Source organism: Girardinichthys multiradiatus, chromosome 2 (assembly GCF_021462225.1).
Source record: "Girardinichthys multiradiatus isolate DD_20200921_A chromosome 2, DD_fGirMul_XY1, whole genome shotgun sequence".
Lineage (NCBI taxonomy): Eukaryota > Metazoa > Chordata > Actinopteri > Cyprinodontiformes > Goodeidae > Girardinichthys > Girardinichthys multiradiatus.
The window spans coordinates 3337158-3363929 of record NC_061795.1 but is presented as its reverse complement, the minus strand read 5'-3'; the positions used below and the strand labels follow the sequence as shown (position 1 = coordinate 3363929).

At 42.1% G+C, this 26772-nt stretch overlaps 2 long non-coding RNA genes across 3 annotated transcripts in view; both read left to right on the top strand.

Moving 5' to 3' along the window:
* LOC124859097 overlaps window positions 1-26772 on the top strand; it is a 122377-nt gene that overhangs the window by 44311 nt on the left and 51294 nt on the right. For both annotated transcript variants that reach the window (XR_007036011.1, XR_007036010.1), the window contains exon 2: window positions 12386-12544. This is a non-coding gene — a long non-coding RNA (uncharacterized LOC124859097). The remainder of the gene's footprint in view (window positions 1-12385; window positions 12545-26772) is intronic.
* Window positions 1944-2592, top strand: LOC124859101. The gene is made up of 2 exons (XR_007036013.1): window positions 1944-2101; window positions 2185-2592. It is a non-coding gene; the product is annotated as an uncharacterized LOC124859101 (long non-coding RNA).

Genomic DNA, 26772 nt, shown 5'->3' with positions numbered 1-26772 from the left:
GATACCAGATCATTAATATATTACTGTGATTACATTAAGATCCTAAACGACCTGCAGACACCATTATTATGAATTCACATAAATGGAATACAGTAATTGTTCTGCGTGCCATTTGTAATTTCAAATCTGCTAAGAAAACAAACACATTTAGGAAGTTTGACAGGTCATATGTTTTGTTTTTGATCTCAGGCTGCTTTGAATTCATTTACCAAAACTGTTAACACATTCTGATTAAACAGAATCCTGATGAGCAGCGGGAAAGTATTAGCAAGATATCGAACGTCAGTCTGAACAATGTGACATCTCTGATCGAGTCAGACTCCTCTTCTCAAGCTGACGTGCTCGCAGGAAGGCTCCACACTCCAGGCTCAACTTCCTGCAGAGGTTAATGGAACACATCCTGATAAATTAGCACAGTGCAACTGATAGATCAGTCGTCTAAATACCATCGTTCTCTCTCAGCACCAGCCTGGCGCTCGTCCAGCACAAATGCCGCTTTATTCTTTTGGTTGCCAAATTGGATTTACTCCGTTGCACCGCAAACCTCCCAGCTTAATCACTGCGGGGAAATAAGCGGTGGCCAAAAGAGCTTAACGCCGTGAAATGTTCAAAAACAAATGGAAACAGACAAAAGCCAGGCAAATGATGAAAACATCTTCCTCCCGTTAGGGTGTTGTAAACTCGTTCAAGTTGGACTCTCATTGAAAGGATGATGAGTTTACTGGGGCGTCCAGAGCAATGGTGACTTTTTGTCACTCTATAATCCATTCCGTTGTGATTTGTGCAAATTTGTGTTTCAGAATTTTGATTCAGAGGGTGCAGTCATGTAAAATAAGGACCTTTTAAAATCTTCTGTAAAACGTAATTGCTAAGGAATAAATTAGGACACCTCCACATTTATACCTATCTAAAATGAATAAAATCACACATAGGGACATCTTATCAGGGGAATGTGATTAGGGCAGCAGTGTTCTGCATTTTAAAGGAGGTTTGCCCAATTTATATCTCAGACATTTAGTTTGGTGTGCTCCTTACTAATAAAGGGAGAGTGAACACCAAAATGAGATCAAAAAAGCTGTTTTGCGCCTTTAGAAAGAGGATTTTAGCAGCTTAGGAGTCTGATTTCAGGAGGTCTGAAAAGAAATTGAAATCCGCCCCTCCACTGGCAGATTTCAATTAAAAGTCTAGAGTACTACTGGAGGACATTCCGAACAAGTGCCAACATGCCCAGATCTGGCAGTTTAAGTAAGGTAACCCCAGGAGCAGACCACAAAAGTCACCAAAAATCCTACAATGTCAATTAAGGAAGGCATTTTTTTTATGTTGATATAAATGTGCATGCCCATATAATCAGAAAGAGACTGCACAAGGTGAACTTCTATACAAGGTTTATAAGGAGGAAATGTTGGCGCTCCAAGAAATAAACCATGGAGGCAAATCAGAAATTCACCAGAGAGAATGTGAGCGAAGACCAGGACTTCTTAAATAATGTCCTTCAGCCTGATGTGCCTAAAATTAAATTATTTGGACATCAGAACAGAGGCAATGTGTGGCATAAATGAAATACAGCATTCCAGGAAAACTCCTTATATTAACTGTGAAACATGAAAGTGGTAGTGTCAGGGTTTGGGAATGCTTTTCTACCTGGCTAGCTCACCATCATAGCACCTATCTGTCAGGATCTATATGTGTTAGGGTTTTGTGTTTGTTTTTTCTGCTCAGCCAGGTGCTTTTCTGTTCATTCAAGTTTAGATTCCTTCTGTTTAGTTTTGTTACTTCCTGGGTTATTGTGTTAAATGTGTTTAATTTATCTTTCCTTATAGACCTCCCCTAGTTTAGTTTCATTGTTTACTTTTTGCACTCCCTTTTCAATCAGGTTAAGAAGGCACTCTCCCTCAGTCTTCCTGCTCCCCTTGTCACCAGCTGTTCCATGTTTCTTCTGATTAGCTCCTCTCCCAGTTCGTTGGTCCACACTCCACTTCCCTCAGTATTTAAGCTCTCTGGTTTTCCATTGTTTGCCACGGGTTCCTCCTGTTTGTCTCCCGAGTCCATGCTCTTCATTTTCCTGCTTATGACCTGAGTTTCTGTATCTGGTCAAAATGTAAGTTTGTTCTTCATTAAATCCTTCTTATCATATCCACTACTCTCTGCATTTGGGTCCTAACTCAACACTCATCATGACAGAAGGAACCAGTCATGTGGACCCAGCAGACATCATTTCAGAGGAGAAATGTACCGAACTCTTCTTATGTGCGGTCGCCTAGGCAGACAGACCCTGGGAGCGTTTGGCAGCAGAATGCCTTTTCTCCAGCTATGATGATGGTTTCTCATTTTCCTCCTCTTGAGTTTGAGGAGGCATATGAGCATCTCACCTCCATTACAGCCTATGTCTCAACCACCTCCACCACCGGCAAGTTTCCAGTACAGCCAGCAGCCTCATAAATTCCACCTTGTAACAGAGGGTGCTTGAGGAAAATGTATGACCATCTGTAAAACAAATGAAGTTGAATCAAAACTGCACCCTGCAACTTGACAATGATCCAAAACAGTAGGTCCACCAAGGACTGGCTGAGAATAAAAAAATGAAAGCTATGAGATGAGTCAAAGACCAGATCTGTAATCTTTTTTAGATCCTGTGGTTGTCTTGAAACAGGCTGTACATGCAAGAAACCCCCCAAACATCGCACAGCTGAATGTGACGAGTTGGGCAAACTTTTCTGAGATCAATGGGAGTTAGTGGTAGATGGCTACGATAGATGTGTCAATCATAGGATGTAACCAGTAGCTATAACTAGCTCTTAGAGTATCTTCCCATTTTCCTCACTCTGCTTATGTCATTTTGTGGTTTTCAGTTGCATTTAAATCCATTTCTTTTCAGAGATAAATAAAAAAATGGGATTAGACATTAAAATCTGAACATTTCTCAACAAGGAGCTGAATGTTTAATGGGGTGTACTATTATGAGGTATACAAATTTTGTCACATGATTCAGCTGCCTTACACCCTTAATTCAATTCAATTCAGTTTTATTTATATAGCGCCAATTCACAACACATGTTGTCTCAAGGCACTTCACAACAGTCAGGTACATACATTCCAATTAATCCTAACAATTGAACAGTGCAGTCGGAGTTAGATTTTTATTCAAATTGGATAAAAAGTTTTTCTATCTAAGGAAACCCAGCAGATTGCATCCAGTCAGTGACTTGCAGCATCCACTCCTCCCGGATGAGCATGTAGAGACAGTGGACAGTCACTGGCGTTGACTTTGCAGCAATCCCTCATACTGAGCATGCATGTAGCGACAGCGGAGAGGAAAAACTCCCTTTTAACAGGAAGAAACCTCCAGCAGAACCAGAACCAGGCTCAGTGTGAGCGGCCATCTGCCACGACCGACTGGGGGTTTGAGAGAACAGAGCAGAGACACAAAAATAACACAGAAGCACTGATCCAGGAGTCCTTTCTATGGGAAGGAAAAGTAAATGTTAATGGATGTAGCTCCTTTAGTCGTTTCACCTAGAAAGAAAGAACAGATAAACTCTGAGCCAGTTTTCAAGGTTAGAGTCTGAAAAAGAGCACATATAATTAGTTACAGTAAAAGCTCAGTCAATTTCCATGTCTAGGAGAGAGAAAGGGTTAAACACTAAAAGACAGGGTTATGTGGATCATCGGTAGAGAGTGAGCATTAAGTTGTTGCCAGCAGAAGCTCGGACGATTCCCCTCTCGAGAAAGGTGTCACAGGTAGACACAGAGCCAGGCCAGGTGTAGCTTCTAGGAAGAGAAAAGAGAGAACAAGGTTAAAAGCTGAAATAACAGTAAATAATGCAAAATTGGAGAGTAGTGTGAGAATGTAGCGAAGAGGGTGAAAGTGGTCGTTATGTCCTCCAGCAGCCTAAGCCTATAGCAGCATAACTACACAGATAGTTTCAATTCAGATTATTTAGTTAAACGGCGCTTATTTACAACAATGTCGTCTCAAGGCACCTCACAAAGGGTCCCACTGATGGTCATTGTTATACTAAAAACCACAAGGATTGGGATACCTCCCTCTGTCAGACTGATTATAACCATTGGAAAAGAGAAGGGGTCATACAGGTAGCAGAAATGGAGGGTGTGTTTGCACCTCAACCATAACTGAGCCGGTTTAGGCTAAACCTGACTCCCCCTTACTCCAACCAACAGGGAGGGAAGAAGACAGAGGTAAAAAATAAGGAAGATAGCTCAGGATAAACTAAGCCACTCTAACTTTAAGCTTTATCAAAAAGGAAAGTTTTAAGCCTAGCCTTAAAAGTAGACAGGGTGTCTGCCTCACGGACTAAAACTGGGAGCTGGTTCCACAGGAGAGGAGCCTGATAACTAAAGGATCTGCCTCCCATTCTACTTCTAGAGACTCTAGGAACCACCAGTAAACCTGCAGTCTGAGAACGAAGTGCTCTGTTAGGAACATATGGAACAATCAGATCTCTGATGTATGATGGAGCTAGATCATTAAGGGCTTTATATGTGAGGAGGAGAATTTTAAATTCTATTCTGGACTTAACAGGGAGCCAATGAAGGGAAGCTAAAATAGGAGAAATATGATCTCTCTTTTTTAATTTTCATCAGAACTCTTGCTGCAGCATTTTGAATCAGCTGAAGGCTTTTAACTGCATTTTGTGGACATCCTGATAGTAACGAATTACAGTAGTCCAGCCTTGAAGTAACAAATGCATGGACTAGTTTTTCAGCGTCACTCCTAGATATGATATTTCTCATTTTGGCAATGTTCCGGAGATGAAAGAAGGAAATCCTAGAAACCTGTTTAATATGGGATTTAAATGACATGTCCTGGTCAAAAATAACACCAAGGTTTTTACTTTATTATCAGAGGTCAATTTAATGCCATCCAGGTTAAGTGATTGACTAAGCACATTACCTTACACATATATATTTGGACATTAGGTCAAATGAACATAGATGTTTTCTAACTGAGTAATGTTCTGGATGTTTGTGTTGCATAAATATAAAATGTAGAAGTGGTTCGTAAAATCTGCTGGTGGTTGGTTTCTTTTTCATCTGGCCATGATCACTGTTTGGCTGGTTATTTGAACAAACCAACTAAGTAGTTGTGCCACCCCTGGTGGCAAAAACAGCCTCAAGCATTTGTTATAACTGTCATAGTTTTTAAGGCCGACTTGACCCACATGCAGAGAACACTCAAAACGGAGAAACGATTCAACAATTTATTTACAATTCAGGAATGTACGTGGAGCGTGGGAACCAGGCAGGCTGTCAGACTGAAAGGGGAAAATGACAAGGTGAGTTCAGATTGTGGAACTGAACAACTAAACAGTTAGGCTTACTATTCGGGTGGGGCGATCCACCAGGGGGAGAGGGTTGCGAGTCTGGGAACAGTGAAGCCGTGCTGAATCCGTTGGGGCTTTTCAGGTGATCCTGGAGGGACCGTTGGTGGGTGGACAGGGTTTGCTTCCCCGGACAGGTGAATCTCCAGGGTGGGCCGCCAGCCGGGGAAAGATCCAGAGTCCAGACTGTGGTCTAAGGTATTCTTCAAAGATCTCCAACGAGGAGCAAAGCTGGGTGCCTTAGACAAGGTAAAACAAGCTGTTAGGATATCTTTCAAAACAATTCTTCAAGGTTTCAAAGTAGATGGCCAGGTAGTACTACCACAGAGGGCAAAAACACTCAGGCGTAGAAGTGCTGGTGAGCCGCCCTCATATAGTCCTCCGAATTGATGAGGCAATGATGTGCACCTGTCACATCCTTGGTCCTCCAGCTCCTGCGGCCCCTAGAGGTGGAAAATGTTAGCAGCAGGCAAGGTGACAACCAGACTCTGACAATAACTGGCAATAAGGTGTTTAAATTACTAAGAAGGACTTTTGGCCCCATTGTTTTAATTTAGCTCAATAGAGGGTGTTCAAGCAAAAAGTGTTACATTTGGTTTGTAAAACTGACTGAACTGGCAAAAAGTTTGTTCTTTAATAAAAAGAAAAAACATAGAGGTTGCACAACAAGTATCCGGTCATGGAGCACGGATAAAGAAACAGGTATTCAACAGACAGGATAACAGACAGGCAAACAGAAGAATCCAGCTGTAAACAATGAGAACCAGTGAGCATATATACTGAGGTAGGGAAGGAAAATGATAAATGAACCACAAAAACTAATCAGATGAAATGAAGAGCAGCTGAGGCAGTGATAAGGGAGAGCAGCTGAAGAAGGGAGATTCATTTACTAAAGTAGAGCTGCAACAGACAAAAACCAGGGTACTATCCAACAGAAATTTAACAGCAAATAATTCTTGGTGTATTAAGAACACTAAATGACAAACGAATAAACTAATAAGTAAAACACTTAGCAAAACACAAGGAAGCAAGACACAAAGAACAAAATAAACAGCAAAGAAATGATCAAAATACATACACAAAAGAAAATCCAAATACCTCAGGATTGTGACACAAATAACCTGTTTATGGTGATGCATCAGCATTTCAATCAGAAGAGAGACTGACAGAAAGAGACATAGAAAGCAGACTTCATGGCAATTAGGGTAGGTTGTCCAGGTCTCGAAGCTGCAAAGCAGGCCAAAATTATCACACATATTTTACTACTGGTGTGATGTTACTTTTCTGGAATGCTAGTAGCTTTACGCTAGATGTCTACCTTACAGATAATTTCTCCTTTGTCTCATCAGTCCACTGAATACAAGCCTTGGGGATCATCAAAATGTTTTTTTCTGGAAATGAGACATGGGTAGACAGTTTTTATCCAAGAGCTCTGCCATGGATGCCATTTTTGTCCAGTCCAGTTATTGTTGAATCATAAACTCAACCTTAACTGAGCACAGTATGGCCTGCAGAGCTCTAGATGTTGTTCAGGTTTCTCTTTGGACTTCCTGGAAGAGTTCTCGCCCGACCCTTTAAGTAATATTTGGTAGGCCTCTTCACCACTGTTCCATGTTTTCTCCATTCCTTTATAATTGCTCTCACTGTGGTCCAAAAGCCATAGAAATGTGTGACAGAAAAGCAAAAACAGAAGAAATCTGTAACGGGGGCAGATATTTTTTCCTGACTGCTGGATTTAGACATGCAAGTGTTCTTGCTCAGGCAGTTCCCACCCATTTGACATCAATTGTTAATTTTTTTATAAAACATATCTAAAACCATGCTAGTGCTGAACATAGTGAAGCAAGTCAAAATTAATATGTCAAAAAAATCTCTGAAGTGTTAGAAAGCACCGGCCCTTCACCTTCCATCATCTCAAAAAGCATTAGGAGACCTTTGCCATCAGCATGAACTTGCAAAACTTATAAGATGATGTTTTTGATGGATGTTTTCAGATGTTTGGCATTTCATCAAAACATAGTAGAAAAACATGGAGAATCAAAATATTGTTAGCCAGAAGAATTAAAAATAGTGTCACCTCAGGGCATGGCACCTGGTGTAGCAGTAGAGCGTGCAACCCATATAAGGAGGCTTCAGTCCTCAACGCAGCTGTCCCGGGTTCAAGTCCTGACCCCGGTGACCTATGCTGCATGTCTTCCCCCTCTGTCCAATCCACTTCTTATCTGCTTATTTTCAAAAAACAAAATTAAAAGCCAGAAGTGTCTCAAAACAAATCTTAAAAGAATTTCACCTTAACTGAACACCTAGTATCCTTACCATCTGAGGTAAGTTAGAGCAATACGTCTAAAGAAGCGTGTTGTGAAAGTCAAATATCATAGAGCTTTGGGAGGTAATGTCTTTGGAACTTATGCAGGTATAGAGCTGTACACTCAGCTACATCTGTAATTTAGAAATCTTGTGCCCTCTGTGTCTTTGACAAAGTCAAAGCTGGCAACAGTTTAATTTTACATCTTTAGCAGATGCAGTATATGATATCATGCAGATAACCAAGAAATGCCTCAATCTGCTTTCTTTAGTTTAGTTTAGTTGGCTAAATTATCATTTAGTTACTTGTTAATTTAGAGTATTGTACTTTTATGTTTCATATTATCAAGAGTGGACATTTTAATCAGGTTTTTTGCTGAATCACCCTAATTAATTAATGGTATAATGTTATTGGCCAGGAGGCTTTCAGTGTCCAGTAATTAGTAGCTGAAAACAGGCTCAGTGAAACAAGCTGAAATTAGCATTTTGTTCACAACAGAAAAACAAATGTCTCTCAGCCTGCCAAATTCTAGTCTAGTGGCAAAGTAAAAACTTCCTTTTCTTCTGCGTAATCCTGGCTTTTCTTACTCTTCACAGAACACCAGAGTTATTTAGAGGCATGAATAATTACATTCTAGCATCAGCCTTTTCTCTGTGTGTAGCAGTTTATACCTCATTTGAGCTTGTGATACGGAGAACAAAATATCGCTTTAGTCAGTTTCCCTTGATCTCACACTGCATAAAATATGACAGAACCTGTTTTCCCTACTGTCTGACATCAAATCTATCTAAAGTTTTCATACATGACTCTAGATGTTTTTCCTCTTTTCCTGAACAAGGGCTGTTTTACAAAGAACAAAAAAATGTATTTAATTGTTTAGAATTTTACAAATAACTTAGATCCCAATCTATATCTATAGTATCACTGCTTGTGGTTCTAAATCCAACAAGGGCCAGTTGATTCTGAAAAATAAAACCTGAGGGATTATGACCCCTGGTCAACCCAAAATTGCTGCACGTATGAGGGTCACATAATGACACTTACTGGTTGCTTCATTGTTTTTATGGAATCTCGCGTAGAATGCTGTAATGAGGATGTGCAAAGTTAGTCGCTACTTCATTGCTTCTTAAAATACATTATTTGTAAATAAAGTCTATCCATTTAGTCTCGGTGTAAATTTGGCTTTTGTGTGGTGGTCTGAGAGTTTGATAGAGAACATGAAGACCATGGAACACCGCAGACAGGTCAGGGAGAAACTTTAAAGCAGTTAAGTTATAAAACATGGTAACTCTAGGGGAGCTGCATAGATCCACAGCTCAGGTTGGAGAATTTGCTGAAACAACAACTATTAACTATGAGAAGGTGATCTGGTCAAATGAGACCAATGTCGTACCTGCCTGTAAAACATTTTGTGTAGGAGAAAACACTACACACTGCACATTAGCCCGAAGACACCATCCACACCATGAAACATGATGGTGGCAGTATCATGCTGTGGGGACACTTTCTTTAGCAGGGACTGGGAACATAGATGAAGTTAAATACATGGCAAACCTTTCAGAGACTGTATAATACTTCAGACAGGGTGGAGGTCCAGACCTAAAGCTAACTGAGGATCTGTGGTAAGTCTATGCCCTCCATCCAGCATGTGTGAGCTTTAGCTATTTGGCAAAGAGTGAGCAAATACTCTCTAGATATGCAAAGATAGTAAAGACTTCACCCCAAAGATTTGCAACTGCAAACAAATGTATTGACTCAGGGGGGTGAATACACATGCAAACCGCACTCTTTGGACCCTAAGTAAAACATTTTGAAAACAATGTGGATGTTTTTCCTTATACTTTTACAATTCTACACTACTTTGTCTGTCATATAAAATTCAATTAAAATACACTGCTCAAAAATGTAAAGGGAACACTTAAACAACACAATATAACTCCAAGTAAATCAAACATTTGTGAAATCAAACTGTCCACTTGAAGCAACACTGATTGACAATCAATTTCACAGCTGTTGTGCAAATGGAATAGACAGCAGGGGGAAATCTTTGGCGATTAGCAAGACACACTCAATAAAGGAATGGTTCTGCAGGTGGGGACCACAGACCACTTCTCAGTACCGATGCTTTCTGGCTGATGTTTTAGTCACTTTTGAATGTCAGTGGTGCTTTCACACTCGTGGTAGCATGAGACGGACTCTACAACCCACACAAGTGGCTCAGGTAGTGCAGCTCATCCAGGATGGCACATCAATGCCAGCTGTGGCAAGAAGGTTTGCTGTGTCTGTCAGCGTAGTGTCCAGAGCCTGGAGGCGCTACCAGGAGACAGGCCAGTACACCAGGAGATGTAGAGGAGGCCGTAGGAGGGCAACAACCCAGTAGCAGGACCGCTACCTCCACCTTTGTGCAAGGAGGAACAGGAGGAGCACTGCCAGAGGCCTGCAAAATGACCTCCAGCAGGCCATAAATGTGCATGTGTCCGCACAAACGGTTAGAACCCGACTCCATGAGGATGGTATGAGAGCCCGACGTCCACAAATGGGGGTTGTGCTCACAGCCCAACACCGTGCAGGACGCTTGGCATTTGCCAGAGAACACCAGGATTGGCAAATTCGCCACTGATGCCCTGTGGTCTTCACAGATGAAAGCAGGTTCACACTGAGCACATGTGACAGACGTGACAGAGTCTGGAGACACCATGGAGAGAGATCTGCTGCCTGCAACATCCTTCCGCATGACCGGTTTGGCCGTGGGTCAGTAATGGTGTGGGGTGGTATTTCTTTCCATGTGCTCGCCAGAGGTATCCTGACTGCCATTAGGTACCAAGATGAGATCCTCAGACCCCTTGTGAGATCATATGCTGGTGCGGTTGGCCCTGGGTTCCTCCTAATGCAGGACAATGCTAGACCTCATGTGGCTGGAGTGTGTCAGCAGTTCTTGCAAGATGAAGACATTGAAGCTATGGACTGGCCCGCCCGTTCCCCAGACCTGAATCCGATTGAGCTCATCTGGGACATCATGTCTCGCTCCATCCACCAACGTCACGTTGCACCACAGACTGTCCAGGAGTTGGTGGATGCTTTAGTCCAGGTCAGGGAGGAGATCCCTCAGGAGATCATCCGCTGTCTCATCAGGAGCATGCCCAGGTGTTGTAGGGAGGTCATACAGGTACGTGGAGGTCACACACAATACTGAGCCTCATTTTGACTTGTTTTAAGGACATTACATCAAAGTTGGATCAGCCTGTAGTGTGATTTTTCACTTTCATTTTGTGTGTGACTCCAAATCCAGGCCTCCATTGGTTAATAAATTAGAATTCCATTGATGATTTTTGTGTGATTTTGTTGTCAGCACATTCAACTTTGTACAGAACAAAGTATTCAATGAGAATATTTCATTCATTCAGATCTAGGATGTGTTATTTGAGTGTTGCCTTTATTTTTTTGAGCAGTGTACATTTCCAAAACATTCCAGTATACAGTTTGAGGTTGCAGTGTGACAAAATGCAAACAAATAAATATAAAAAACAAGTTCAAGCTGTATGAGTACCTTTGCAAGGCACTTGATGTTTTCTCATCAAAAACTCCATTTGCATGTGGCTAGATGTGCAAACCCAGCAGGAAAATCTCTGTGTTAATGTTAACAAGGCCAGAGTGTCGTGCAAGTACCACAGAATGGAATCAATCATTCTTCCACTGACTTCCTTTAACAAGATTCTGATTTCAGATTTTTATTTCTGCGAATGAAAGCTCAAACTGTGCAGGAACATTCTGAGTGTGTACCAGCCGTTTCTTTGGATCCGTATCAACTCCTAGGCAGGGGGACACTGCTCCGTCGGCTACAGCAGATACATTTCCTGCTCCTGGGCTTCCTGTCGCCTTTGTAGCCCCACACAGTACAGCTTGAGCAGGAAGATCAGCAGCAAAATGAATGGGTGGCAGAGGCAGCGGCGGCGAGGTGAACCAGAGAGATTAACTGGGAAATTGACACTGACAAATCTCATACATTAAGGCTTCCTGGGAGGCAGCTATCGGTGGAATAGGCAGCAGGTACTATATCCCATACATGAGGCTGGGCTTCTATAATAGTCTGCAGGCTGGAAAGCCCTACCTTTCTGTGGTGGAAAGCGCGAATGATAAGGAAGCCAGGTGTGCCCGGAGACTTTTCATTTGACTAATGTGTTTACAGCTAGAATAATGAATAGAGTGAAGGAGATGAGAGTAATTAGTTTGAGCTTTACCAGCTAAATAACAAAGCAAATACAGGCAAAACTGTTCCATTTCCCTTTGGACCTGATGCTTTTTTTCCTCCTCTTTTGCCTGCTTTAATGAGATAAAGCCGGCCTCCTTTGAAAAGGAGACCTAGATACTGTTGTTAGTAGCCTTTTGATCTTCTCTCAGGGTGTTTGCTTACATTTCTCCATGTAATGAAGGACAAAAACACCATTTACATCCATTTTCTCAGTGTCCACAGATGTTAAAAAACAGATAAAATATAATTTTTTTTTTGCAACACAGTAAAACTTTTGTCTTAACTAAGTGCTATTGTGGCTTTAATTTTCCTTTTCCCGCCTTATGCACGTAACCTTCAGTCCTGCGAGTGAAGAACCTAATTACCACACACAAACACCTCTTTGGCCCTGGCAGTCGCACCGCTTCTTGTTGACTCGGTCTTATTCTCATCTACTTAACCCTGCTGAAGAGGTTCATGGTGTGTTCCCTCTATCTTTTTTTATTTCAGGCAGTGAAGTTGTTTTCCTGGATAGGTACCACTGCCCTTGCCGTTGCCGAGCAACAAAGTGAGTTCATGGGACTTCACATCTTGGAGACTCCCACCTCCTACCCAGAAACCATCCTTCCGAGACGTCTGGGGAAAGTCTAAGCGAATGTCGTTATGAAAGTAAGCGCCTTTTATGGTGTCTTGTGAACATATTCACACCCCTTAAACTTTTACATATTAAAATGTTTAGTTTGATTTTATGTCATAATGTATAGTGAAAGTAAAAAAAAAAAGCACGGTTTTTTAAAAGTTTTTCAAAAATAAAGACATTATATGTGTGGTGCGCATTTGCTTTCAAGCTCCCTTACCAGTGATACCCCTAAATAAAATCCAATGAAGACCTCTTAAGTTTTGTTAGACATTAGTGAAAAAACAGCATCATGAAGACCAAGGAACACAGCAGACAGGTCAGGGATAATGTTATGAAGACGTTTGAACCAGGATTGGGCTCTAAAACAATATCCCAAGCAGCAAACATCCCACAGAGTTCTGTTTAATCCATCATCTGAATGGAACCACGTTTAAAAATGGGAAGATAGATGGTGCTAAGATCAGTGGAAACCACACTTTTCTAACACTTCATAGTAAAAGAAATGTGGGACTGTGTGTTATTTTCTTTTCACTTTATAATTTTGTGCTGTTATTGGTTGGTCTAACAATAATAATAAAATCACACTGAAATACATGATGTTGTTATGTGACAAAATGTGGAGAAGTTTGGTATGAGTGCTTGATACTGTGTTTTGCCAGGAACATAAAGAGAACCAGATTTGTAGTGGATGTAATTTTATATAGAAAAAATATAGATCCTTTTACTGAGGGAATGTATTTTTTATTTATTTAACAGTAGCCCTGCACTACTGCATAAAGTGATGCTGAATTGCAGCATTTTGGCTGCAGCAGCTTTTCAAAGACCTTTTTTCACTCAGAGGGGAGAACTCATCACACTTCACTGTGTTAAATATTCATGGAGGCGTTGTGTTGTTAAAATAAGGCTCATTAGCACTTCCAGCCTTTTTTCAAGTTCCGCCTTTCTCTTGTCACTCTCAAAAGAGCATCAGAAACATGTTATTCATCTCCCACATCCTGTGCACTCAAAGTGGATCAGAACAGTGTTAGAACAGTATTAATTATGCCTTTCTGTCAAAGTCAGACCAACTACAGTGCTATGGATCAACACATTTGTAAACGTTACTGAAATGTCTTCTCACGTTTTTTTTTCTAATTCAATACAAATTTTTAATAAGATTTTTAAAGAAATACTTTTCTTCGCTTTCTTATAAAGATGTTTTTATCCCAGGTTTTCCTTCCTGTCTGGACCTGGTAGTAACATGTCGTGTGGAAACCTGGCTTAATCACAAACAAGTGGACAGCTTTAAGGATGACTGTTGACGTCTGACCTTACACCCAAACAAGCAGCCAGCAACACAGTCAGTCGGTCCACTCGTATTTCTCTAAAATCTCAGTCACATTCATCAAGTTGTCAACGAGATGTTAACACTGTTAAGACATACCCGAATTTCATTTTAATGGAGGCTACAGATTTTTGGTGAAGCATTATGACGTATATAACTTTATAGAAGCAATATAAGTTGTGATGCACTGATCAGAATTTAAGCCTGATCCCCAGGTTTCAGTAAGTTCCAGCCTGTTGATACCGATTTCTGCCAACTCTAAGAACTATAATATAATCTAACTATATATATAATTACATCACTCTGAAGACAAAATGATTACAAAATTGACTGTATAAACAGTCTTAGATATCTTACAGTAGCAAATACCTTGGTTAGTCCAGCTAGCGTTATAAGAGCAGATTTCTCCCTACGCATTCTCTGGAGAGGGTAGACCTGTACCCAAATGTTGAGATTTCTAAAAGGCTGCCAACATTTTGAGGTTCAGAATAGTCCATGACTGACAGGGTTGAAAACATGAAAGGAAGAAACTGACCGGTTTTACTGCTACACGTTTGGCCTTTCTGTTATTTGTTGTAAGCCTTTATCTTGTTCTTTCTTTTGTAGCCTAAGGGAACCACTCTCAACATGTAGAAAATAAAGTTCGTTCGTTCGTCGTCTTCCGCTTATCCAGGACTGGGTCGCGGGGGCAGCAGACTCAGCAGAGACGCCCAGACGTCCCTCTCTCCAGACACCTCCTCCAGCTCCTCCAGGGGGAGCCCAAGGCGTTCCCAGGCCAGCCGAGAGACATAGTCCCTCCAGCGTGTCCTGGGCCGTCCCCTGGGCCTCCTCCCGGTGGGACGTGCCTGGAACACCTCCCGAGGAAGGCGTCCAGGAGGCATCCGGTATAGATGCCCGAGCCACCTCAACTGGCTCCTCTCGATGTGGAGGAGCAGCGGCTCTACTCCGAGCTCCTCCCGGATGGCCGAGCTCCTCACCCTATCTCTAAGGGAGTGCCCGGCCACCCTACGGAGGAAGGTCATTTCAGCCGCTTGTATCCGGGATCTCGTTCTTTCAGTCATGACCCAAAGTTCATGGCCATAAGTGAGGGTAGGAACGTACACCGACCAGTAAATTGAGAGCTTTTCTTTTCGGCTCAGCTCTCTCTTCACCACAACGGACCGGCACAGCGCCCCCATTACTGTGGCAGCCGCACCGATCCGTCTGTTGATCTCCCGCTCCATTCTTCCCTCACTCGTGAACAAGACCCCGAGATACTTAAACTCCTCCACTTGAGGCAGGAACTCCCCTCCAACCTGAAGAGAACAAGCCACCCTTTTCCGGTCGAGTACCATGGCCTCGGACTTGGAGGAGCTGATCCTCATCCCAGCCGCTTCACACTCGGCTGCGAACCGCCACAGCGCATGCTGTAGGTCTTGGCTAGAGGGGGCCAGCAGGACCACGTCATCCGCAAAAAGAAGAGACGAAATCCACTGGTCCCCAAACCAGACCCCCTCCGGCCCTTGGCTACGTCTAGAAATCCTGTCCATAAAAGTTATGAACAGGACCGGCGACAAAGGGCAGCCCTGCCGGAGTCCAACATGCACTGGGAACAGGTCCGACTTAGTGCCGGCAATGCGGACCAAACTCCTGCTCCGCTCGTACAGGGACCGGATGGCCCCTAATAAAGGGCCCCCGATTCCATACTCCTGGAGCACCCCCCACAGGGCATCACGAGGGACACAGTCGAATGCCTTCTCCAGGTCCACAAAACACATGTGAACCGGTTGGGCAAACTCCCATGAACCCTCGAGCACCCTGTAGAGGGTATAGAGCTGGTCCAGTGTTCCACGGCTGGGACGAAAACCACACTGTTCCTCCTGAAGCCGCGGTTTGACTATCGGTCGGACTCTCCTCTCCAATACCCTGGCGTAGGCCTTACCAGGGAGGCTGAGGAGTGTGATCCCCCTGTAGTTGGAACACACCCTCCGGTCCCCCTTCTTATAAAGGGGGACCACCACCCCAGTCTGCCAGTCCAGAGGCACTGTCCCCGACCGCCACGCAATGTTGAAGAGGCGTGTCAACCATGACAGCCCTACAACATCCAGACACTTGAGGTACTCAGGGCGGATCTCATCCACCCCCGAAGCCTTGCCACCGCGGAGCTTTTTAACCACAACGGTGACTTCAGCCTGGGTGATGAAAGAGTCCAACCCCGAGTCCCCAGCCTCTGTTTCCACCACGGAATGCGTGATGGCAGGATTGAGGAGATCCTCGAAGTACTCCTTCCACCGCCCGATAATGTCCTCAGTCGAGGTCAGCAGTCTCCTGCCCCCACTATAAACAGTGTTGGCAAAGCACTGCTTCCCCCTCCTGAGGCGCCGGACGGTTTGCCAGAATCGCTTTGAGGCCAACCGGTAGTCCTTCTCCATGGCCTCACCGAACTCTTCCCAGGCCCGAGTTTTTGCCTCTGCCACAGCTCGGGCCGCAGCACGCTTGGCCTCACGGTACCCGTCAGCCGCCTCAGGAGTCCCACAAGCCAACCACAGCCTATAGGACTCCTTCTTCAGCTTAACAGCATCCCTTACTGCTGATGTCCACCACCGGGTTCTGGGATTGCCGCCACGACAGGCACCGCAGACCTTACGGCCGCAGCTATGGGCAGCAGCATCGACAATAGATGCAGAGAACATGGTCCACTCGGACTCTATGTCTCCAACATCCCCCGGGATCTGGTCGAAGCTCTCCCGGAGGCTGGAGTTGAATACATCCCTGGCCGAGGGCTCCGCCAGGCGTTCCCAGCAGACCCTCACTATGCGCTTGGGCCTGCCAAGTCTGTCTGGCTTTCTCCTCCTCCAGCGGATCCAACTCACCACCAGGTGATGATCAGTGGACAACTCAGCCCCTCTCTTCACCCGAGTGTCCAAAACATGCGGCCGAAGGTCTGATGATACGACAACAAAGTCGATCATCGACCTCCTGCCTAGGGTGTCCTGGTGCCAAGTGCACTGATGGACACCCTTATGTTTGAACATGGTGTTCGTTATGGACAATCCGTGACTAACACAGAAGTCCAATAACAAAACACCACTCGGATTCAGATCGGGGAGGCCATTCCTCCCGATCACGCCTCTCCAGGTGTCACTGTCGTTCCCCACGTGGGCGTTGAAGTCCCCCAGCAGAATAATGGAGTCCCCGGGAGGGGCACTATCCAGCACCCCCGACAGGGACGCCAAGAAGGCAGGGTACTCTGCAATACCACTCGGCCCGTAGGCTGAAATGATAGTCAGAGACCTCTCCCCAACCCGAAGGCGCAGGGATACAACCCTCTCATCCACTGGGGTAAACCCCAACACGAGACGGCTGAGCTGGGGGGCAACAAGCAAATCCACACCAGCCCGCCGCCTCTCCCCGTGGGCCACTCCAGAGTAGAAGAGAGTCCAACCCCTCTCAAGGAGATGGGTTCCAGAGCCCACGCTGTGCGTGGAGGCGAGCCCGACTATTTCTAGTAGATATCTCTCGACCTCCCGCACAAGCTCAGGCTCCTTCCCCCCCAGCGAGGTGACATTCCACGTCCCTAGAGCCAGCCTAAGCATCCGGGGATCGGGCCGCTGAGGTCTCCACCTTCGTCTGCCACCCAATCCTCTTTGCACCGTTCCCTCACGGTTCCCCCTGCAGGTGGTGGGCCCACTGGGGGATAGAAAATAAAGTCACATTTTAAATAGCTTCTCAAATTCCTCTGCTTCTTCTGACTTCATTTTTTCTTAAATATTTCAGATCATCAAATACATTTTAATATCAGACAAGGATATCCTGAATAAATGCAAAGTGAGATATGAACATAAATATTTAATTGAGCAAGGGAAAAAAAAAATCCAAACCAAGCTTCCCCTGTGTAGATAATTGATTAAATCAAGAATTAACTGTAATTAACCCATTTTTTCATAGATTCTTTCACAAGCCACATCCAGGTCTGATACCTGCAGAGCTTGGTAGAACCAAGAAATTCCTTAAGTAGAACCTGTCTGACAACATGAAGTAGGCCAAAAGATCTCAAAAAGCAACACAACATGCCCCAATCTAAAGAAAACTTAAGATCACAGCAGAAACATAGCTGCTGACATCTCTTAGTCTGGAAAGGACTACAAAGCCATTCCTAAATCTTTGGTAAATCAGCTACTAAAATGAGAGCCATTATCCCTTAATGGAGAAATCATGGAACATTATGAACTTTCCCAAGAGTGGCCGGCCAACCAAAATTACACCAAGAGCACATTAACAACTCAGGAATGCAGGAAGCTCACAAGAGAACCCAGAACAACATCTAAAGCACTATTGCCCTCAATTGCCTACGTTAAGGTTAGAGTTCATGATGCATGGACATCTGGCTACATCTGGTGTAATATTAACAGCATTTTAGATAAACATTATTCCTACAGCCAAACACAGTAGTGATAGTGTTATGGTCTGGGACTGGTTTGCTACTTCAGGACCTCGTTGACTTGCCTTAGCTGAATAACCCACAAATTCTGCTCTTTGCCAAGAAATCGTGAAGTAGAGTGTCCGGCCATCAGTTTGTGACCATAGGTTCAAGCACACCTGGGGTATGTAGCACGACAATCATCTAAAGCACACCAGCAAGTCCACTTCTGAACGGCTCAAAAATAATCTAAATTAAGGTTTTGGAGTAGCGTAATAAATGTGTACAATCAAAGCCGACTGAGATGGCATGCCCTTAAACGGATCTTCCATGCTTGAGAACCTTCCATGTGGGTGAGGTTCTCAACCAAGGAGAACCTCCATTAAACCCCTTTGGAGAACGAATTTCTTTGGAAATCATTCTTCCAAGAAGAGTTTGACAAATCTCCTCCACAGTGATGTAAAACTGTTATGGCCAGTCATTGCAAATACATAAGGCCAGGATGGTTTGGATAGCTTGCTTTCTTTTCCTAATGGGAAGTATTTGGAAACTGCACTTTGTCAAACTTGTCAAATGTTTCAGATCATCAAAATACAAAGCAGCAAAAACAGAAGAAATCTGGAAGGGCGCTAAATGCTGCTTCACAGGACTGTGTGTGAAGGAAGTTCTTTTCTGTGCAACGTGAACTGCAGGTTTAAATTTTTACTCTTTCAAAGACCTTTGATGTTCATCTCAGCAAGACGGAGCTTCACCTTACAATTAGGCTGGGTTCACCCATAGGCAACCGATTAACATCCATTTAATCAATGCTTTCATAGTTCATGACCGAGTCTATCAAATTTTAATTCTGTTCTGCTGCTGAGTGCTTGTGTTTTTTATGCAAAGCCATTGATACTTTGATACTTTCACCCATACATTTCTGGCTGTAGTCTTTGAATGAAAGATCATTCAGTGACTTGCAATAGTATTCCTCTCTTGCCATTTTCCATGTTTTGTTGCCTCACACCCTGGAATTAAAATAGATTGAGAGTTTGACCCATTGCATTTACAGAAAATGCCTACAACTTTAAAGATGTATTATTTTTTATTGTAAAACAAACAACAAATAGAACAAAATAGCATGACACTTTAGATTGCATAACTGTTCACCCCCTTAACTCTTTGTACTTTGTAGGGTCACCTTTGTGGCAATTACAGCTGCAAGTTATATGGATACATGTCTATGAGCTGCCACATCTTGCCACTGGGATTTTTGCCCAAACTGCTCTAGCTCTTTCAAGTTGGGTGGTTTTCACTTATTAACAGCGATCTTCGAGTTTAGCCACAGATTCTCAATTGGATTGAGGTCTGGGCTTTGACTAGGACATTCCAACACACTTTAACCACTTGAATGTTGCTTTAACAGTATGCACTGGGTCATTGTGCTGCTAGAAGGTGAATCTCCGTTCCAGTCTCAAATCACAGACAGACTGACAGGTTTTGCTCCAGAATATCCCTATATTTAGCACCATCCATCTTCTCTCATCTCAAACCCTCAGGCCCTGCTGCTGACAACATTCCCACACAATGATGCTACCACCCCATGCTTTACTGTGGGGATGGTGTTCGTGTGGTGATAGGATGTGTTGGGTTTGCACAAGACATTTATATTATAGTCTCATCTGACAAGAGCACCTTTCTCCATACATTTGTGACAGGTTGTGGCAAAACCAGGAACAAGTCTACCTGGGATCATTTTGAGCTGTTTACAGATCCTGAAAGAGGAGTCTAAGCTTTCAAATGATGTCAAACTTGTGGAAATTGAAAAAGAATTGAAGAAGATATGACCGTTTGAATGTTGGCACTCTCCAAAGTACTTCAAGGAGAAAAAAGGCTTCAAAGTTTTGTTAGAATCACCCTGGAAGCTGGGCGGTAGCAAAAGCTGTTAATTTGAATAACTTTGTATAGCTTGCTGCAACACCTCCCCCAACAATGTTTGTCAAGAGAAGCTCCAATGACTGCACTGTCATTGAACTCGCAGTACTATTTTTCTATGTAAAGATAATTTACAGCACTGCATTACAATATTTGTGTGCATTTAACAAACATCTTTCAACTGTCCAAATTGCAACACCAAATTGAATGGTATCACACACAAGAAAAACTAAGTAAAAAACTTAATTTTGAAATATCAACTGTTTAAATTTTCTAATTAATTTATTTATTTTTGTGCTAATCTATGTTATTTTTGTCTGCAAATTGCATCATGACTGCAAAGTGGTCTGAAATTAACATGTTGATACATTGTTATTCCTGCTCTTTTTAATTGCTCTGTTTGTTTTTAAATTTTCAAAAAAAGTGTTTTATGGGCCATTTTAAAATACAAAGAAATCCAGCCAGTCTTCCAGGTTGCAGCAATGGATCACTCAATAGGTGGGACAATAAGACAGCAGTTTGGGGGTTGGTGATTAATGTGTGTGTCTGATCAGAATGCTGGTATGAACAGAGCTATGGGTCAATAATTTACACTTTCTGAATAGGTGTTTCTGAACAGGGGAAATTGGGGGAAATTCTGAACAGGGAAAACAAAGGAAATATTTCTCTCAGCTTTTAACATTTGACTGATCAGGTTTACGTGAACTTGTCCGCTTCACTGAAAATACATGATTTATTTTCAATATGATGCATCATAATAGTTTTTTTTTTTTAAGTTGTCAGACTCACCCCATTAGAAACTAAGGTATTCCTGCAAACTTCGACGCCTCCTCCAAATAAGTTATCCTGGTGGGTTTTCTTTTTGACGGTGTCTTCTTGGTGGATGTTGTCATCGCTGAAGTTTCTACTGTATGCTGGTTTGTTTCAAGATGTCCAATGATTCTCATGTCCTGCCACTCCCTTTCTGCTGTTAAACAATCCATCTGTTTGTTGTACATGACCTCTGGAGAAACTTTGCAGCTACAGGACTGTGTCCCAAGTGACGAATTCTCCTTTCTTCTCCCGTAGCATTTACAGTCTAAGTTACTGAACTTCTCCATTATGCTGTCTCTGTCTTTTTCAAATGTGACAGCAGTAGCTGTTCTCGCTCCTCTGCCGCTAGTCCAAAGCTTTCTTCGTCATCCTCGTCTTGGGTTAACTTCAGCTGGAAAGTAGAAATGTTCTCCAGTTATGCATCATCATCAATCTCTTCCGCTTCATCTCCTTCTGATTCAGAATCTGAAGAGAGCCCGGTATCATCATTAACATGTACTCCCACAGCCAGTTTGGTCCATCTTGAAGAAACACATTCTTTTTCAAATAGCAGCTACTTTAAGTAGCCATGTGCCTACTTCAAGCATGCAGCTTATAGGCCGTCACGGATAACAAAAGCCGGGGCGTAGCCAAACAAAGCCGCTATATAAATGAGCTGTTTTCTCTCCCCAATATGCAGATGTGGGGCGGCTGCGATTTACATTGAAAACAGGCTGAGTTTAAACACAAAATTTACCATTTTAAAACTAGTAACAGTCCTTTAGAGCACTGAGCGGTTACTTAATAACTTCAACTCGCGCATTTTGCAATAAAACGAAAATCACTCTATTCTCCGAAATGGATGGTTTTTCCTCTTTTTCTCCGTATGCGCTCTGCCGACTTGTTTCTACTTTTCTTATTGTGCGTCACATTTGGGTAGTCGTCCACGTGTCTTTTGGCAAGCTCAAAACATGTCTTCTTATTTTAACACTAAGTAATGGCTTTTTTCTGGCTACTCTTCCATAACGCCCAGCTCTATGGAGTGTATTGCTTATTGTGTCCTATGGACAGATACTCCATATGACCATACTGCTGTGGAACTCTACAATTCCTTCAGGGATGCCGTTGGTCTTTGTGCTGCCTCTCTGATTAATTGGCCTCCTTTCCCGATCTGTGAGTTTTGGTGGGTGGCCTTCTCTTGCTAGGTTGATGTGGTACCGTGTGCTTTCCATTTTAAAATGATGGATTTGATGTTGCTCCAGGGGAACGTAAAAGATTTTGATAAATTTTTTTTATAAACCCACCCTGACCAACAACTTTGGTCCTGACTTGTTTGGAGACTTGTGATGCTTAGTGGTGCTGCAGCCTCTGGGGCCTATATTTTTTATATAAATATTTTGTTCTCATTTCATCTCACCAACTTAGAATATTTTGTGCACATCCATCAAATAAAATAAGATTAACAACATTTTACTTACTGGCTAGAATATAACAAAATGGGTAAAATATCAACACTTGCATGTCACTGTAAATGTATTCCTGCTACATGCAGCCTTCACACAACAGTGCTCCAAAATATTAGGAAGGAATTATGACTCGTGGACAGAGATCCTTGGTACTGCAAAATAATTTCACACGGCCAAATGCTGAGAGCCACCGATGGCCCAGTTCTTGCTCTCTCTCTCCACGGACTTGGCATTCAGGTTGCTGTGCCACACTGAAGCATGTCAGGGGTAACATGCTACCCCCAAATTGCTGGAGTCACGCTGGGCCTCTGAGATGTACGATTAACCTGTGCCCAGATTTGATATGCAGTAACCAGAGCCAGGCGCCGAAAGAGGGGAACGTACTAAAAGCATGGAGGAGGGTGGAAAGGATGAGAATAGGAAGAGCACAGAATCTCAATGCATTTACGTATGTTCATGATGTGCAAAATAGAGGGTTTTGGAAAGGTTGAATGTGCTGAAACAGAATGCATTTGCCTTTGAATTATTGGAAACCAAATGTTTTTCCTGTGACCTTCAACAGTATGGTTTCTCACTAAGCATCTTGCCAACCCCTTGAGAGAGCTCCAGTGTGAATAAAAAGGAATTCAAAAAGGGGGTGGGTGAATGTGACATTCACTTTGAAACAAAAATTAAAAGGCTGTGGTGATGCATAAAGCATTTTCAGCTTTGTTGAATATACCATTGATCATTTCACTCCAGGTCAATGTTCCACGTTTTGAATGGGTATTCTATGCAAGAAACGAATCAAGAATGCACATTTCATGTTGGAAGTAATTTAATGAGCTGCTGCTGTTGGATGAAGCTTCCTGGATGTTTTCATGAGCAGTTTCAGGAAAATGGCATGAACGGATCAAGACTGGTTGTTTTATTAAATTCCTTTGAAATAAAGCAACATATGGAGTGTCTAGACACATTTTTTGTTATTTTTATCTAGGAGTCTAGCTAATGTAATAGAAAGGGCATTCTTTGCTCTTTTTTATGTCACAATGTGTTTCAGTGGGTGACAAGTCAGGACTGCAGAAGTGGGCAGTTGGGTACCTGGATTTCAGATGAAATGTGACCCCCAAACATCAGATGTATGTGGACATCTTTATGAATATTTTTAGTTTGGCCACTCATTTTCCTAATTTAGCCCAGAATAAAAAACATTTAAAACTGTTGTTTTAGCTCAAATTATAATTTCATTTCTAAATTAAGGTGCTGAAGTTCAGGTTTACTCGGCCCATTTAAACAATCCCAAAGATGCTGTCACACTGTTTATTTTCTGTGTGTCTATATGATAGTTTTATTTTAATCTGGGTGTGAAGAATAAAGCACATTTTAGGATTTAACAATTTCACAATTTTGTATGTCTGTTTTTGGTAATTTGCTTATGACGGGCCGTATTGTGTGTGTACTGGGATAAAGGTTATCAAATATACAGTGCACTACTGGGTAAAGAGTGTGATTTACTTATTTTTTTACTATGTCAGCATCTGTTTTTTTACTTTTATTTTTAAAGATCTGTATTAAAGCTTATAGAGGAAAATTCTTCATGACTTACATACTAGAGGAGGACCAATGACCACTGTTTTCAACATAATGCTATGTAGAGTACACATTCACAGCAAGCTACCAGAATTTACCCATCTGCCAGTATAATAAACAGCCTACAGCAGGCTAACCACTAAAGCCACCATTGCTTCATTAGGCTCCCAATGTTTCTTAGTACATCATGCTATGGAAATGAGTGTGCACAAATAAGTTAGAAGATGCAGGTACAGAACAGCATGTCCAACATTATGACAAATTAACCCTGCTTAATTTTGCAAGGAAATTCTTAGAAATTGGTTGAAATCGAGTCTATGAAGGTGTTAAAATAGACATACCCCAGACTTCGCTGTGAAAGTGCTTATGTTTTGGTCATTCCATTATCATATCTTCCACTGCCTAAAAATTTAGCTACATTACAGTTTCATACCTCAATGTGAAAAACTGTTCAAAGATCGACTCAGCAATGCTTTCATAACTTCAAGATAAAATTAAAAAGTTGTAGGCTCTCTTGGTAAACTATACTAGGTAAAGATGCGGCAAACAACTCATTGAAGCAGAAATGACAACTCAAGTTTGAGATTCCGACTCAATGTGCACTCAAGTCCCAAAAAACAAGACTTGAGACTTGACTTAACTTCTGATTTGGACATCTGAAAGAAATGGAGACTGCACTTGGACAACCATTACTTGTGAACATCTCTGTCTTATAATATCAGCAAGATTAGAAAAGCTTGATATTCTTGGTTTACCATATTAAACTAATGCATAGAGCAAATAAATGACAGTGACTCAGTAATACTTGTGTCAACTACTTTCTGCCTACATTGATTTACAGTGAAATAAAAACTGATTGTGTTTTCACTGAAAAGCTGAATAATGTTAAATTAAGGAGCGATTGAAGATAGCACATACAATAGATATATATTTAGATATGTGAAATGAAAATTTGTGAAATTAGGCACAATGGGGCATAAATGACCACTAGATGGTGACACAATGCTTTAAATATGATTGTGGTTTGTATGGTATATGTATCAACAGGCATTAGACTGCATTAAGACCAAAACTGGTTTTGGGCAAGTCTTTTGCAACAGTCTAAGAGTTAGAAACATTTCTTGCGCCTGTTTACTAAATTTGTGAAACTCTTATTGAAAGGTTGTGATGCACCCATCAGAATTTTGTGCTACCTTTCGGCCCTTACTTCAAATCTTACATTTTATAAAAATTTTAATATTTTTAAATGCAATATATGTTCCACATATAGAAAGGCTGAAAGCTCAATAGGATTTAACTGAGCACCTTTTGCTGTAATACGTCCAGCCTTCCTGTTGTATGCTAAAAGTCTTACTCTCTCTCAGCTGGAATGAACCTCACACATGTCTCGATATTTCATAGAATAGTGAATTATGATTCTTATTCACTCAGTAGCAGTGGCCGTACTGAAGTGTGTTGCTGTCAGTGCAACCTGGTGGTGAAGAGTATGGTGCATTCTCTGATCAGAAAAAGATCAGATTTTTGAGTTTCTTAAGCAAAACAAAAATCAATTCTAGCAGCTCTGTTCTCTGTACATCTCTTAAAAAAACAAAAAAAAACAAAAACTAGTATCACAAAAGTACTGATGGTCCAAGATGGAGGAGCTGAAACTACCTCCATTAAAAATGATTACATGCCGTTTCTACGGCTGCTCATATAAATCGTTCAGTTCAATCATATGCGGTTGACCTGTTCTGTCACTTGTGTGTAACAAGGACAGGTTGATTAACTCTTGTAATCCCAAAAGGGAGACTACAAACCCTGCAGTAATTATATAGTAAAGAAGGTTTTTGTAACATAAGTCTCAGATGTCGGTTATGTTAGCTCACTTTTTTTTGTGCCAAATTTCCCATCAAGTTTTATAAAGGACAGCTTCCATGTTGACGTGACCCTCTTAACACCTTAATTTTGACCTAATTCCTGCCTATATTTCTCAGTGTCACTCTGCAGCTTGTGCTATGTCTGTTCTATCACCACCATCTCTCTGTAGGCTGTAACCATTAATATCATTTATGGGCTGTATATACAATCAGGCAGACAGGGGACATGCACACAAAGAGTTACAACATGGAGCTGAGGAGAGACGCAGTTGAATGATCTGGACTCCGGCAAGATGGCATTCAATCACAGCAGACAGTCAGGCCTAGGGGAATATACAAGCACACACACACACACACACACACACACACAAACGCACGCACACAAACATATCACACGTTTCACAAAAATAAGGTGACATTCATAAGAATTTACAAAGCAATTTTATTAGCACTCCCGCGAAACCCTCCCCAGCAACTGTCACCCATTAATTATAAATGTGAACTCATAACACAGTTAATTACTGCCTCAAATTGTCTTTGCAGCCTGTGGATTCACAGCCGTTTTTTACAGGGAAATTATGAACTCAGTGAAAAGTATGACAATCATGATGATTGATGATGTTTGTTTTCCTGCAGTCCATTCATCTACGCCGGGCATGGGCGGAGTCCGTGGAGAGGGTTATCAATTTGATGGCAGCAATGAAAAGCTCACATTTTCTCAAAGTGGTCAACAAATAAAACAGTATGGTAAAAGTCCTAAAACAGTTTGTTATAATATTGTGTGACAGACTAATTAAACAATGTGCAAGAAACCAAAATACATCCTTTCTTTTAGCTTATCTTTATTTCATAGGATACATGAGGACTCCCTCCAGCCTTTCCTTTTCAAGCTTCTGAGTTTTCATAAAATTCTCCTAACTGACCCAGATTGATG